This window comes from Felis catus, chromosome D1, assembly GCF_018350175.1.
Source record: "Felis catus isolate Fca126 chromosome D1, F.catus_Fca126_mat1.0, whole genome shotgun sequence".
In the NCBI taxonomy this organism is placed as follows: Eukaryota; Metazoa; Chordata; class Mammalia; order Carnivora; family Felidae; genus Felis; species Felis catus.
In genome coordinates, this window is record NC_058377.1 from 67162955 (window position 1) to 67177822 (window position 14868).

Consider the following 14868-nt stretch of genomic DNA (forward strand, 5'->3'; position numbering starts at 1 on the left):
AATTTAAGCTGAAAAGAAATGGACCACATTCTGTGAAAGTTCAAAGGAAAAGAAGGAAAACTCATCAGGGGAGTTGAAGACTCTCCAGAAGAGAGGACATTTGAGCTAGGTTTTGAAGGATGGATGGGAGCTTGTAAGACAAAGATAGTAGGGAAGAGGTTTTGGGCAAAGGGAACAGCATTAGTAAAAGACATAACTGGGCATTAGGGATTTATCAGTGTAACTGGAGTGTGGATTATGGGGTATGTAAGATAGAAAGGTCAAGAATGGAACTGCAATATTGTGGTTTATAAGAAAAAAAAAATATATATATATAGTCATTCAGATAACCAAAGTATATTTCTCATATATATTTGGTCTTCATCCACAGTTTCTAGCTCACGGCTCCCAAGACCCTTGGAATTTCCTGAGCAATAAGAGCAATGGAAAAATCTCTTCTTATAATATTTGGTATCTTATAATATTTGTCCTCAGTTCTGAACTTCCTTCAGAGCCATAAAGGTGAAATGGGTGTCTTTTATTTACAACAAGCCCTTTTCACCACAGCTGAATTTATGTTAATGAAGGTGACTTTTGCAAGACATCTATGCATGGAAGTTGGTTGCCAGGGAAACAACCATGAATAGAGGGTGGGAACTTTCAGTCCCACCCCCTGATTTCTGGGGATGGGAGAGGGGCTAGAGGTTGAATCAATCCCCGATGGCCAATGAGTTAATCAATCATGCCTACATAATGAAGCCTCTAAAAGGAGGAGGTTCAGACAGTTTCCATGCTGGGAAACCAGAACATTTCCACATGCCACTGTGCCACATCCCAAGCTCCATGGGGACAGAAGCTCCTTTATTCAGAATCTCACCTTGTGTATCTCTTCATCTGACTGTTGATTTGTATCCTTTAATATACTTTGTAATAAATCATTAATCTAGTGAGTAAATGGGTTTTCCTGAGCTCTGTGAGTCACTCTAGCAAATTATCAAACCTGAGGAGAGGATCCATGGGAACCTCTGATTTCTAACCAGTCTATCAGAAGCACAGGTGACAACCTGAACTTGTGATTGGTGTCTGAAGTGAGGGCAGTCTTGTAGGACTGAGTTCTTTACCTGTGGTTCTGATTCTGTCTCCAGGTAGGTAGTGTCAGAATTTAGTTGAATTCCTCGACACCCTGCTGGTGTCAAATAATTGCTTATTTGTAGGGGGAAGACTACAACACAAACACACACACTGGACTTGGATGCAGGAACCTAATTTAGAGGCAAATAATGGAAATAGAATAAAAGGATGAGCCAGCTTCTGAAGGACATTGGGTGTTATTCCAGTGAGTTTGATTTTTATGGTTTCAGACATGGAGAACACTGAAGGTCAGGTTTGGGAATAACTTGACCACCCAAAGAGAAAACATAGAAATGTTGACAGCAGATCCATTCATGGATCATCATGATGCACATTGGTTGAGATGATGGAAGAAGCCCTGTTATTATAGTATCCATCTACCGCTTGGGAATTTTGAGAAGCTTCCAGTAAATTGGAGCTGTGTTACTCTCCATTTGGCCAATGTACAGTGACAGGGAGTTAGTATGATGCTTGTGACTGGAACCAAGACCGGCCAACCTATCCTCACAACTCCAGAACTCCAGTCCCTCCGAGAACACAGGTATCCATAATTCTGTCAAAGACTCTTGTAAGACATGCTCAAGAAGTTTCCCAAAAAAAGCAATAGCTCCTTCTATAGATAGTATAAGCTTGATGGGCTAGTGATGAGCTGGTTACTTGCTTTGTCCTCTTGTTACCCTGTCAATTCCCATAACTATAAAATGGTTAAAGGCCTGCTCTGTCTCAGAAGTTTATGTGAATAAAATGAAATGATGAATGTGTATGCACTTTGATAAGTGTCATATGGTCTACAAATATCTATTGATCATGATTATCATTAAAATGAACAATGGCTGTATTCAGTTCTCCCCACCTTTTGTCCCCTGGTAGGAGGCCAGCAAGAGGCAGAGAAGCTGGGGCCTTCCAAGGGGCCAGAAAGGAAGCAGGAGGATCTTGGGTCATGATGTGGGACCTGATGACACACAGTGGAACAGCATCCAGAAGAGCTGCTGAGGTCAAAAAGGGGAATCAAAATGGTAGGTCATGGGCTGAAACTGGAGCAGACAGGACCAGGGGCAGTTGCCAAGCTAAATGGGAGAGCCAGTAAAAAGGGCGGAAAGGGGATGGATCCTCCAGTGAGCAGAAAGAAGGGCTGAAGGTTTTCCAGAGGCTTTTCTTCATGTCATTACCAGGGTTTCTTGTTGTGGTTTCTTGGATCTCAATGAAAGAATTAGCTATTCTCTGAGGTACAAATTAGAGACCTGGAGGGCCATTTGCTAAATAATGTTTATAAATTTTTATATTAGTTGTCAACATTTATAATTGGAAGGATTCCCATAAAGGTCTGGATTTCCTGCTTTTCCTGAAAAACCAAGAGACCAAGCCATCTTGGGTCTGCATTTCTGCAGAGTAACTGTTGGTCTGCTTCTGTAGCTTGCTTCAATCATTTGTACTCCCTGACTGGCCCTGAAAGCATCCAAGTTACTGCCCCTGTGGCACATGATTCTTAACCTGAAAACCAAGGTTTTCTGAAACACAGGAGGTTTGTGCTTAAAGCCTCCTTGACTCATGACACCTTTTTTTTAAAACCACTTTATTAAGGTATGATTGACATATGAAAAGCTATCCATATTTTATGTATATACCTTGATGAGTTTAGAGATAAGTATACACTTATGAAACTCTTATCACGATTTATGCCGTAAGTCTATCACTTCTCAACATTTCTTCCTTTTGCCTTCTTATTTACTTATTATTGTTATTGTTGTTGCTGTTGTGATAAGAATGCTTATAAGATCTACCCCGTTAGAAAACTTTTAGGTATACAACACAATATGGTTAAGTCTAAGCACTAAGCTGTACAATATATTTCATTTTGTGTAACTCCCACATTGTCTTGGTGGGATTTCTTTCCATACAGTCCAATGGGTGACTGCTACCATGGGAATTCCAATTGAAACGCTGATTTTTCTTACAGTATGTTTGAAATTCTTTCCCTGGGTGGAGTTTATTTCAACTGCAACAGTTTGTGCTCTAAAAATTACCTTTTTCATGATTTTCATATATAAAGAATTTCTTTCTTGTATGAATCCTCTGGTGAACAGGAAGAAATGCACTTTGGCTAAAATATTATTTTCATACTCATTATATCATATGGTTTCTGCCATCTCTTGGGATGGGCTTTTATGAATTCCCAGCAGACATTAATGAGGATGAGGTAAGTCTACATAAAAGGGGTGGGAGAGCCAAACATTACTTTCTTCATGTTACATCCTGAAAAAAACCTTGTGTAGTGCTGCGGGGATTATAATATATACCCATTTCCAAGAGTCTAATACCTTCACTCTGCTAAGTAAGTAGAATACAATTCATTTATTTATTTTATTTTATTGACACACTACCTATTTCCCAAAGCAATTTGAAATAACCAGCAATAAAATCTAAGATATAAAAACATGAGGCTATAAAAATGGGGAGACAATTTGATAAATACAAACATCCCTAGCAGATAAGGAGAAATGCATGCTTCTCCTAACCATCCATGGTTTGACTCTGAAGTTAAACTATTTGACCTGAAACCAAATGAATCTGTGATCCATTTGGCCCAGGCTCTGAGAAAGATTGCTTTAAAGAATTATTCAGCAGACAAAAATAATACAAAAAGAGCCTCATTCTTCACTCTCAGCTCTCAAAGGACATGGAAGGAGATAATGCTTAACCATCCTCACCTCTCCTCTGCCCTTTGACTTTTCACTCCCCATGAAAAGCCTCTCTTCCTTTCCCTCCCTCCTCGACTTACTCCTCCAGCTCCATCCAATTACTTATTGTACAGTTTGTCTAGCCTTTCTTTTTATGGTTGGCTCGCTGAAGTTTTCAAAAGCCTTCTAGTCTAAGAAGTCAGTGTGTAAACATCCACACATTGTTATGCTTTATTCTCTCCAGCAAACTTACCGAATGCCTATCATGTGCTACAGTCTATGCTAGAGCACAGGAAGAGAAAAGTGAAATAGGCAGACCTCTGAAGTGCTTCTCAGTTAGCACAATGGGATGAGGAGTGGGTGAAAGCACCCCTCACCCCCACCCCAGGTAGTGCCTAGGGCCTGGTGCCCTTACTGTTGACCTGCGAGGTAAATGGTCTGCAACGCACTAAGGAGCTGCCTTCTGGTGGAAGTTTTCTCTGCCTTCTGGCTGAAGACAACTTGCAGCAAAGCTCTTCTAAGGTGGCTGTCATGCACGGGGTTGTATGTACCCTCAGTCAGAGGAGGGTAGGGGCAGACATGCTCATAGAAAGGCAGAAACAAGCCATAGGTGGCAAGTGCCAAGCATGTAACCACAAACACATGCAATTCAAAGCAGCTTAAAAACCAGGAGGCACAAAGCAAGCAGGGAGAAATCCTCTAATCCCCTGATGGAATGTCCTGGAATGCTCCTCACTCTCTCTTTTCAGTGCGTGCAAAATATACAATAATAAAATCAAAGTGTTCTTTCCCTAATCAGTACATAGAATGGATGAACAAGCTCTGTGAAAAACTGTTTTTGTGGGGAACATTCAGTCTCCTGTGGGCTGTTTCAGTTCAGTAGGCACTGAAAAGACAGGAATCCAGGAAAGTGTGGGAAGATTCCAGAGACCCTCTGGAGTGAATTCTGCCAGGTTGTAGTGTGTGTGATGAGTGTGAATACTCAACCCTGCTCCCAACCTGAGCTGCTAAACATAAGACAGGCCCTCAAGAAAGCTTGTGTTGCAGCATGTCCAAATATGGAGCTTGCCAGTGAAGTTACTGGCTTCAGGACTTCAAGGGCCTTGAGCTTGGGAACCACAGTAATTCATCCATAGTACAGGTTCTCACTTACTAGCTGTGTGACCTTGAGCAAGTTACCTCGCCTCTGTGTTCCTTGGTTACCTCATCTGTCAAATAACTATCCCACAGGGTAGTTACAAAAATTAAACAGATTGATATGGAAATAAGATTGCCGGCTAAAATACAGGATGTCCAGTTATATTTGAACTTCGAATAAACAACAAATAATTTTTTAGTGTAAGTGTGTTCCAAAATTGTATGGACATAGCTGTATTTTCATTTGCTAAATCTGCAGCTCCAGATGGAAAGCACCTGGCACTTAGCAAATGCCAGTGTCAGATGTTATATTCTGTTATTGTTAACTTTGGGGCTGAATCAATTACTTTGGAGTTTGGTTTTGAAGAGATTGTTGTTCTTAGTTTTGAGTCTGATCCATCATTTGGAGTTAAATTAGGAGGGCCTCACTCTTCTGGTCATGAAGCCATAGAGCATCTTCCCTGGGCATCTATCTGACCACAAAAGCCCAAGTGGTCTTATAATCAGTGACTCCCAGAGAAGCCCACCTCCAAGACCACCTTCACTTGGCTCCACTCCCTCTCTTACCATCTGCCTCTGAGACCATGTAGAGATGTCCTTTGCAAGGTTACAGACATGAACAACAAAGGAACAAATGTGGGTAGAAGGGAGTGACACTTTCTTGGACTTCTAAGTGCGAGGCCCGATCCCAGACACTTCTGGTGTGTTTCCTCACTTCATCCTCCCAGCAATTCTGCCACTGAATCTCAGGATATCCATCTACAAATTGGGGATGGTAATGCCTCCTAATGCCATAGAATCATAAAGAGGAAAGTGAAGGCCCTGAGCATGGAGTAGACAATGGATGCATTTCCTTTCTCCCTGCTTTTTCCTCATCAGCCCCCACTTTACCAGTGAAAGAAAGGACTTGTCCAGGGCTGTGCAGCTGGAAAATAGTGGAAAGGACTAAATATTAGGCCTGTTGGCCTTCCCACTTCACCATGCTACTCTTATAGCTGTTTCTCCTGGTCTTTGGTCTCACCTCTCGTGGTTCCCGGTGTGTGCATGACACTATGACACTCCTGTTATTCTTCCAGGCTGCTCCCGCCTTCACAAACACTTTCCTTCAGGAGACCCTCCAGCCAGCACAAATTTGAACACGTAGTTGGAGGAAAGATGGCAGGGGCACCCCCTTACCTTTCCACAGGCCCAGTCTCACCAAGGGTCCATTTCCCTTCCCTGAAATCAGCCAAGCATGGAGGCCCAGGCTGTCTCCCCACAAGCTCACCCTATAATAAGCCAGCAGGTCACATTTTGTTCTCCTTAAATAAACCTTATAGAAACATTTAAATGTTTATTTCACTCATAAATTCCCAGGAATGCGCAACAGTTTCCTAACTGCTTGTATGCAGAGATAAATATAGGCCTGTGTCATAGACGGGAATATTATCTTCCCTTCCCCAACATCACATGACTAGGCCTGGGGAGGAAGCTCTAAGAAACAGCCCCAGTCCCAGCCCTGGTGGGAGTGGGGAGTTCAGCTCCTGCACTTGGGCCCTGGCAGATAGCCTGGGAGAGAAGGACCCAACTGGAAGCCAGTGTAGGGTATAATGCAGTTGGGGAGCCCTAGTGGGAATCCCACCTGGATGACCTTGGGCACTTTACTTAACTTTTCTGAGTTTCATATTCTCAAACATTATGTGAGCTAATAATCCCCATTTTCCAGCCTTGTTTGAAGGATTAGACAAGATAAAGCAATATTAATAGTGATGATATTGGTGAGAATGGTAGTAGAGGTTGGGACTTGTGGTGGCTGTATCCTTAGGTCCCTTTCTCATCACATGGAGGGCAAACACGGACTGTCTCTGTAGAGAGGGGCCCTGGCCACAAAGAGGAATTAGTGCTCTTGTGATGGATAAAAGGACTCTGGGGACTTGGGAGTAAATTATTATTCTAGCAGCAAGTCCTAAGAGCATGGGGGAGAGAGCAGAAATGCCTCTGCTGAAGTCTGCTGGATATTGGGCTCCTCCCTGCCAAGAACTGAGTACCAGTTCCTGGCTCCCCTAAAGCTCCTCAGTGCCCACCCTGTGGATCCCACTGTGTACCCAGGGCCTGCTTGCCTTTGGAGGATACTCTTTTTTTTAATGTTTTTTTTAATGTTTATTCATTTTTGAGACAGAGAGAGACAGAGCATGAACAGGGGAGGGTCAGAGAGAGGGAGACACAGAATCTGAAACAGGCTCCAGGCTCTGAGCTGTCAGCACAGAGCCTGACGCGGGGCTGGAACTCACGGACTGCGAAATCATGACCTGAGCCGAAGTCAGCCGCTTAACCAACTGAGCCACCCAGGCGCCCCTGGATACTCTTTCCTACCATTGTCCACTCTATTCCTAGAAGCCAAGGATCAACAACCACTAGATTATCCTACCTTCTTCATCACTGTTTTCACTCTCATGCCAAAAAACATCAGGAGTGTGGAAGTACATGCAATGTCTATTAGTCGTACTCAGTGGAGAGTGTATCTATCACCCAGCCAGCCATTCATTCATTATCATCTTCTATCCTTTCCTCCTCCCTCATTTTCCTCCTGTTTCTCCCTTCATTTCTTCCTCCCTTCAATTCAGGCATTTAATCATTTAGCCAGCCAATTATCCACCCAACCTTTCACAAAAACATCCATCCATCCATCCATCCATCCATCCATCCACCTATCCATCCATCCATCCATCCATCCATCCATCCATCCAGCTGCTCATTCACCTGCTCATCTGTCCATCCATCAATCCCACCTTGAGTTCCCACCACATATTAGAGCCTATGCTGAGAGTTGGAGATACACATACAAAAGACACAGCCCCTATCCTAAGTAATTTATATGCAGTCTGACAGGAATTAGAGAAACAAAAAATGATAGGCTACTTCTTTGCTCACTGTAGGAACTAAAGCAAAATGATTTTAATATACACTTCTGATCTCCTATAACAATCAACACTTCCAGAACACTGCCTGCTTTTTCTTAGGCACACATTTCCCGAAGGGTCTCCAGGGAGGTAGAGAGAACCCCAGTCTCCTGGCTAGTGAAGACAGGTCCTGAACAGCCAAGGGAGGGTAAAATGAAGAGAAAAGCTGGCAATCTACCTTACATGGTAAAGGATGTTGTTAAACTCTAGATATTCCCAAGGACAGCATAGACCAAGGATCCCCCAATTCCTGACCAGAGAAGCTTGTAAGGGACCACAAAGCAAATCAGATCAGAAATGAATTGTCATTCAATTGTAATTCCACTAGGAGGTGAAGTCTCTGAGAGTGGGGTCTTGGTTATTCAGTGCTCAATAAACATTTGTTGAATGAATTCAATAAGCATTTACAGTTAACTCTTGAACAGCGTGGGTCAGAACAGCACTGGTGGATTTTTTTTAATAGTATCATACTGTAAAAGTATTCTCTCTTCCTTATGATTTTCTTAATAACACTTCCGTTTTTCTAGCTAACTTTATTGTAAGAATACAGTATATAATACATATAACATACAAAATATGTCTTAATGACTGTTTATGTTATCAGGAAGGCTTCCAGTCCACAGCAGTCTATCAGTAGTTAAGTTTTTGGAGAGTCAAAAGTTATACATGTATTTTCAGCTGTGCATGGGGTTGGTGCCTCTAACTCCCACACTGTTCAAGGGTCAACTATATTGAGTAAATTCAACATGATTCCATATTTATTGGGTATCTATCATGTGTAAGAGAAGAGTTACCCTTCCCTGTGTGCTCAAACTCTGTTGCAGTTAAAGTGGGGTGTTTTCTGGACTAGGAAGAAGAAAAAAATAATTCTAGCCCCATTTCCTCTGCTTACAGCCATGAGGCAGTGGAATCCAGGTCTTGCTGCTTCCTTGTTATGTCCTTTGGACAAATGACTTAACCTTCCAAGCCTTAGTTTCCTAATCTATAAACTAGGAATAGTCATTGCTAACTTATAGAGCATTATGAAGGCTATCTGAATAATGAATGTAAAGAGTTTAGCCTAGAACTGAGCCCCATGTTTAGTTTCTTTTCTTGCATTTGGATATAATACCTAACTGCTCTGAACTTTCAGTTCCCTGGGGATGTTGATCACTGTCCTCACAGTGAGGTTAGGGCATCAATTGCAGTAATATATGTAAAAACTTTTCAAAAACTGTTTTGTGCTACATTAAGGACTGAGCACCTGTTATGAGCTGAGAACCTTGCATGGCACTTTATATAGATTATTCTGGTAATTAAAGTCAAGCTGCCTGGGGTTTGACTCTAGGCTCAATGACTGTATTAGCAAGAACACATTACTTTTCTATGCTTGAAGTCTTTATCTCTAAATGGGAATAACAATAGTACCTACCCCACAGAGATATTTTGAAAATTAAATGAGATAAAGTATACAACAAACCTAGCACAGTACCTGGAACATAGTAAAGGTTCCTTAAAGGTTTGTTGTTGTTAGCAGCTATTACCGTAAGGCTTGGCTTACAGATAAGGAAATTGAGGCAAAATGAGTAACTCACCCAGGGTCCCACTCAGGGTTGTGAAGCCCAGCTCTTTCCACATTGCCACACTACTTACACGTTGTGTCCCAATGAAATGGAAGCATTTCCTGTGCCTTTCAGAACTCCCTGGCTGCTTGGGAAAGCCTGCATGGTACTTTTCTGAAAGGGCGGCTGAACAGGCTCCACTCTGGGCCAGCCCACTGAAAAGCCAGGATGGGTCTCTCACTATGCTGACACAAACAGGAAGTCCAGATTTGTCATGGCAGCAGCCACCACGATCTCCAATTGTGAGCCAAAAGAGGAGGCCCAGCAGCTTCATGGTCAGAGGTTTTAGGAGCTCCACAAGCAGATCCTTTGCTGTGAGGGCCAGAGCACATTCCAACCTAATTTTCAGTTCATAAAAAATTGGAAGTGGGAGCAGGGATGCCACTGGGTACTTGAGTGCTGAGGTGATCTTAAGTCAACAGGATGCTGCCGTATAATAGAGTTAAGCATCAGTTTGTCTAGAGGATCAGAAAGTGCAGTACAAAGTAGGCACACTGGGAGGTGTAGAGTGACTCCATGTGTTGCATGAGCCAGGAATAGCATGGTGGTCTGTGTTTCTAAGAGTCAGTGTGCATCAAGGTGGGCTGTTTTATTGTCTGATGGCTGAAAAAGAATGAAGAAGCATGGGCAGCATAGTGTCTCAGCAGGATGTGTGACATGGAACTGTATTTCCTGGCCCCACGGGCTCAGGCATCTGAGAATATGGCAAGCAGAATTAAGTCCAAGTACCACAAGCTGTGGTGCATTGGAGTGTGCATGGCAGCGTATTTGCAGAGACCCTGGTTGGTTGTCCCAGACAAGGGTTTTGGAAATGCAGGACAATGTTCCCTTTAACCAGGCACCAAGAGTTCTCATAGAGGGCCCCCGAGGCAAAGCCATTAGTACTTAGTGCAGGAGAAAGACTAAGAGCATGCACTCTGGGGCCAGGCTGCCTGGGTTCAAATCTTGGGACTGCTACTTATGAGCTATATGATCTTGGAAGAAGATACTTAACTTCTCTGTGCCTCAGTTTCCTCAGCAGTAAAATAGAGATGATAATATCTACCTCATAAGGTTGACTGGAAGTTAAATAAGTTAATACAGTAAAATAGTGCCTGGTATTATTATTAAGTGGTTTTGTGGACAATGGAGATGGGGGTGAGAGTCAGGGGGTGGTGGGAGGGGGATACTGGAACAGGTGATGTGAAAGATGTGAGGTCTTATGAGCTTATGAGCTCACGTTGGCCTGTGCCTGGGGGCTTCCAGAAGCCCCTGGAAGAGGATAAGGTTGTCCAGGTGGAAAGTAGAGCCAGTGAAAATTGGGCTGTTAGAGCTAACATGAGCCTCTTTGCACCCTCACCTTTGCAAGGCACTTCTGAGGAAGCCATGCTGTTCTAATGAGTGAGATTTTTAATGTGGCTGCTGGTCACAGGCCAGGAAATGATTAATGTCCTGGTCTTGCTGCCTCTGGGACCTGGGGCCAGGTCTGGTGCCCTATGATTAGGGGGAGACAGGTTGGTATGTGCCCAGAGGAGGGGTCTGGGTAGGCTCTGAGAGCAAAGCCTGGAGAAATAGAGGAAAGGCAACTCTGGGAAGATGCAGAAACTGCCTTCCTGCATCTGTAGGTTTTCACACCACTATAGGCAGGTGTGGAGGACAGGATTGAGGTATAGTCACAGGGAGGCAAGTTCCAGCTTGATCAGCAAGTAGAGCTGGCCAACCACAGCAGACTTCCTTGTGAGGTGGGGAGCTCCCCGCTATGGAACTACTCCTACAAACTCCCCAGACCCACCCCAGAAGACTCTGGTTCAACAGGCCTAGGTTGGCAAAGGAATCCGGGTTTAACAAGCTTCCAGGTAACTGGGGGTTCACACTATGCAGAACTTTGCTTGCCTGGGAGGGTCTTAGATAAGATCTAGTGTCACGTCTAGCTCTTAGCTCTGATGATCTGTCATTCTGTGGTCCCTCAAGTTCCCAGGCTTGTGTCCTGACAGCTTTTATTCCCGCCAGAACCTCTTGGCTACAAGCTCATTCCTTTGAGCCCCTCCCTGTTCAAGGGCTAACCCAGAAAACACATTCAGGACACAACCTCATAGAGTGCATTGTCCAGAAGCTTTATTGCTTTGCAGGTTTTGATTACAGTTTCTGATTAGGGACCTCAAGGATGTGTGTGTGTGTGTGTGTGTGTGTGTGTGTGTGTGTGTGTGTCCATGTGTGTGTGTGTGTGAGAGAGAGAGAGAGAAAATGTGTGTGTGTGTGTGTGTGTGTGCGCGTGCGCGCGCAGAAAGAAAAACAGGATCTAGCATTACAGCTTTTGTGTTTTTGTGTGAGAAGGCCTCAGCTAGTGCTCGTGTCAGTGATGGGAAATGGGGGCTGGGGCTTGAGGAACCAGAAGTAGGGCTGGACCCGGGGGAACTGTAAACTCAGAAGGATGCTCTGATTCTTTGCCTGCTTCACAGAGTGGGAATTCACACGGTACTGGGAATTTCAGCCAAATACTCCTGGCCAACCCTGCTTTCCTGGCTGCCTGGCTTCCGCTGCTCCCAGGGACTTGGGCTCTAGCCCCTGGAGGCTCTATCCCTGCTCACAAGGCCTGATCCTCCCTTGAGGCTGTGGCTGCCTGAGAAGTCCAATGTAGGTTGTCTGATGGGTGCAAAGAGGGAGGTGCTCTGCACTGACGATGCCCATGGGCCTCTGGAGAATCAGGGAGACCTAGTGCCTCTCAGTAAGGGCAGAGAATAAAAGAATACTAAATCTGATGTAGCCTCAGTCTGGGGTCTAATCTGCCCCAGTCACATGGTCCCTCAGGCCAAAGAAGGTACTCAAGGACTGGGCTGACCAGAGTCTAGGAGACAGCCACTGATACTTGCCCTGGGGAAGAGATGAGGAACCAGAGGCACAGGAAAGTTAACAGATTCATACAAGGTCTTCTGACTGTGATGTGTAGGAGCCCAGCTTGGTCTGACACCAGAGTCCATATTCTTAAACTATGTGCTAATGATCCTCCATTATAGGACCTGGGCATCCTGAGTCCAGCTCACCTGAAGTCCTCATGGGTCCTTCTCCTGCTGGCTCCAGCAATGCAGAGGCTATTGGTACCACAAACAGACTTCCCACAAGTACAGAGATAGAAACACAGCATTTGATACACCTTCAGAGACCATGGGGCCCACCACCTCATGTTACAGAGGCCTGGTTCTGGTACAAGGTCACAAGGAGAGTGAACTTGTAGAGACCTGGAATTTGGAGCTCCTGCTATTCAGCTAGTCCTCTCTGCCCCTCAACTGTGTGGTTAGTTCATGGAACCCTCCCCTTGCTTGGCTGCGACTAGAAACTCACACTCACCTCTAACCCAGTGGAGCTGCACCTACGTGTGGTTTGAAGTCATGATGGTCAGAAGGGCCAGCAGACTTTTGTGCTGTCTTGTCTTACATCTCCTGAGGAGAAGGCTTAAAGGTTCTTTTATTTAGAGAGGTGAGACAATGAGCTAAAGATGAACTAAACTCAGTGTGAAAGGATCTCTTCACTAATGGTGGAGTTGAAGCTTTGGCAATCTTTTAACTTAAAAAAAAATTTCAGTGTTTATTTATTTTTGAGAGACACAGAGAGATGGAGCATGAGCAGGGGAGGGGCAGAGAGAGAGGGAGGCACAGAATCCGAGGCAGGCTCCAGGCTCTGAGCCATCAGCACAGAGCCTGACTCGGGGCTCAAACTCATGAACGGTGAGATCATGACCTGAGCCAAAGTCAGACACTTAACCAACTGAGCCATCCAGGCACCCTGACAATCTTTTAATTTTTTAAGGAACACTGATATACTTGGGGAGCATGGCATGACAGCTGTTTGGAGGAGCTGGCTGGGATCTGGGAACCAGATTGCATCAGAATCTGGCTTAAGCACATGATCAATGTTAGTATAGTGGAAGGGGTCAAGAATGGCCATGGCAAGAAGGAGCCCAGGACTAGGGAGAAGGGACGCTAAGGGGACAGAACTCGGGAAAGTCATGACTGAGAAAAGGGAATAGTCACATTTGATTCCAGATGTAGATGTTTTCCTTTCTGCTGTTATTCCCTTCTTTAATCTTCAGACTTTAGGAGATTAACAAATTTTTTTGGTGGCTAAAACTTATAGCCCACTATTACCAGTGTTTTAAGGGAATTTTCCACACTTGGTTAGGAGCAGTAGCTGGAAAGGTACAGCAGCAGAGCACTCAGTTTGGGGAAGACTAGACATCAGCCATAAAGGAGCAGAGGAGCAGTCTGGAGCCATGGAAAGTAACTGACTAGCAGCACTCACCAAGCCCACGACATTCCTGGGAGGGAGGTTCAATAAAACCCTGAGCCAGCTGCCTATGGTCAAATGCATGGGGGCTTGGCTCACTGCCATTTAGAAATTCAAGGGCTCCCCAAGTCTGCCAAGTTCTGCAACATCTCAATCCCATGAGTTTGGGATAGGGAGATACAAGAAGCCATTCTTTTCTAAGTATTTATTATCTGAGTTCCCACAGTTATCATGTGCAAAAAAACAAATGTCATCCTGACATGAAAATGTTCACGGAGTCTGCCCGCTTACCAAATTAATGCTCACTCATCCATTCTCTTCCCTCACTTAACAAATGTCTGTCCCTTCTGGCTGAGGTCAGTTCAGGCAACCGTCAGATATAATGTGGGTGGTACAAGGGCAAACCAAGTGCAAAGTTCATGAAATCAAAGAAGACAGTGTTGGAACACTTCACATGCAACGTCTTGGACCAGCAGAGAGCAGATGGAGCTAGAGCAGTTAACAAAGAAAAAATCATGATGAGGCAAGATAGGTTCTTTATGAGAAAATGATTTGCATATTGAAGGATTGATAGAAGTCCTTGGGAAAATGAATGAAGCCCTTAAATTTTAAACGATCTCTTAACAGAGGTGTTGTAAAGTAAAATGTGAAGGATGTGGTTCATCCTGTTGGTATAAAGAATAAATATACCAATGCCAAAATAGACACAATTAATTCTTTATTCCTTCTGTTTTATACTTCTTTTTAACGTGTATTCATTTTTGAGAGACAGAGAGAAAGATGGAGAGCGTGAGTTGGGGAGGGGCAGAGAGAGAGGGAGACACAGAATCCAAAGCAGACTTTAGGCTCTGAGCTCTGAGCTGTCAGCACAGAGCCTGACGTAGAGCTCGAACTCACGAACCACGAGATCATGATCTGAGCCAAAGTCGGATGCTCAACCGACTGAGCTACCCAGGCACCCCAATTCTTTGTTCCTTCTAAAAAAGTAGCATATAATCTATATTTTGTTATATGTATAACTAAAAATAATTTATTTTCATAATTTCATTTGTACAAAACAATCTCAATGAGACCCTTTAATTTATTGTCATCATTTCTCTTTCTTACAATACAATTTTACTGAAAATAATTTTCACTATTTAC

At 44.0% G+C, this 14868-nt stretch overlaps 1 protein-coding gene and 1 long non-coding RNA gene across 17 annotated transcripts in view; one reads left to right on the top strand and one right to left on the bottom strand.

The window, feature by feature from the left end:
• Positions 1 to 14868, top strand: part of LOC109491996 — a 181800-nt gene that overhangs the window by 104412 nt on the left and 62520 nt on the right. The window contains exon 4 of one of the 2 annotated variants that reach the window (XR_006586364.1): positions 1981 to 2126. This is a non-coding gene — a long non-coding RNA (uncharacterized LOC109491996). Of the gene's footprint in view, positions 1 to 1980; positions 7140 to 14868 lie in introns of those variants that run through there. The other variant, XR_006586365.1, reaches the window with a different exon arrangement.
• IRAG1 (inositol 1,4,5-triphosphate receptor associated 1) overlaps positions 1 to 14868 on the bottom strand; it is a 120526-nt gene that overhangs the window by 60780 nt on the left and 44878 nt on the right. The window lies entirely within an intron of this gene.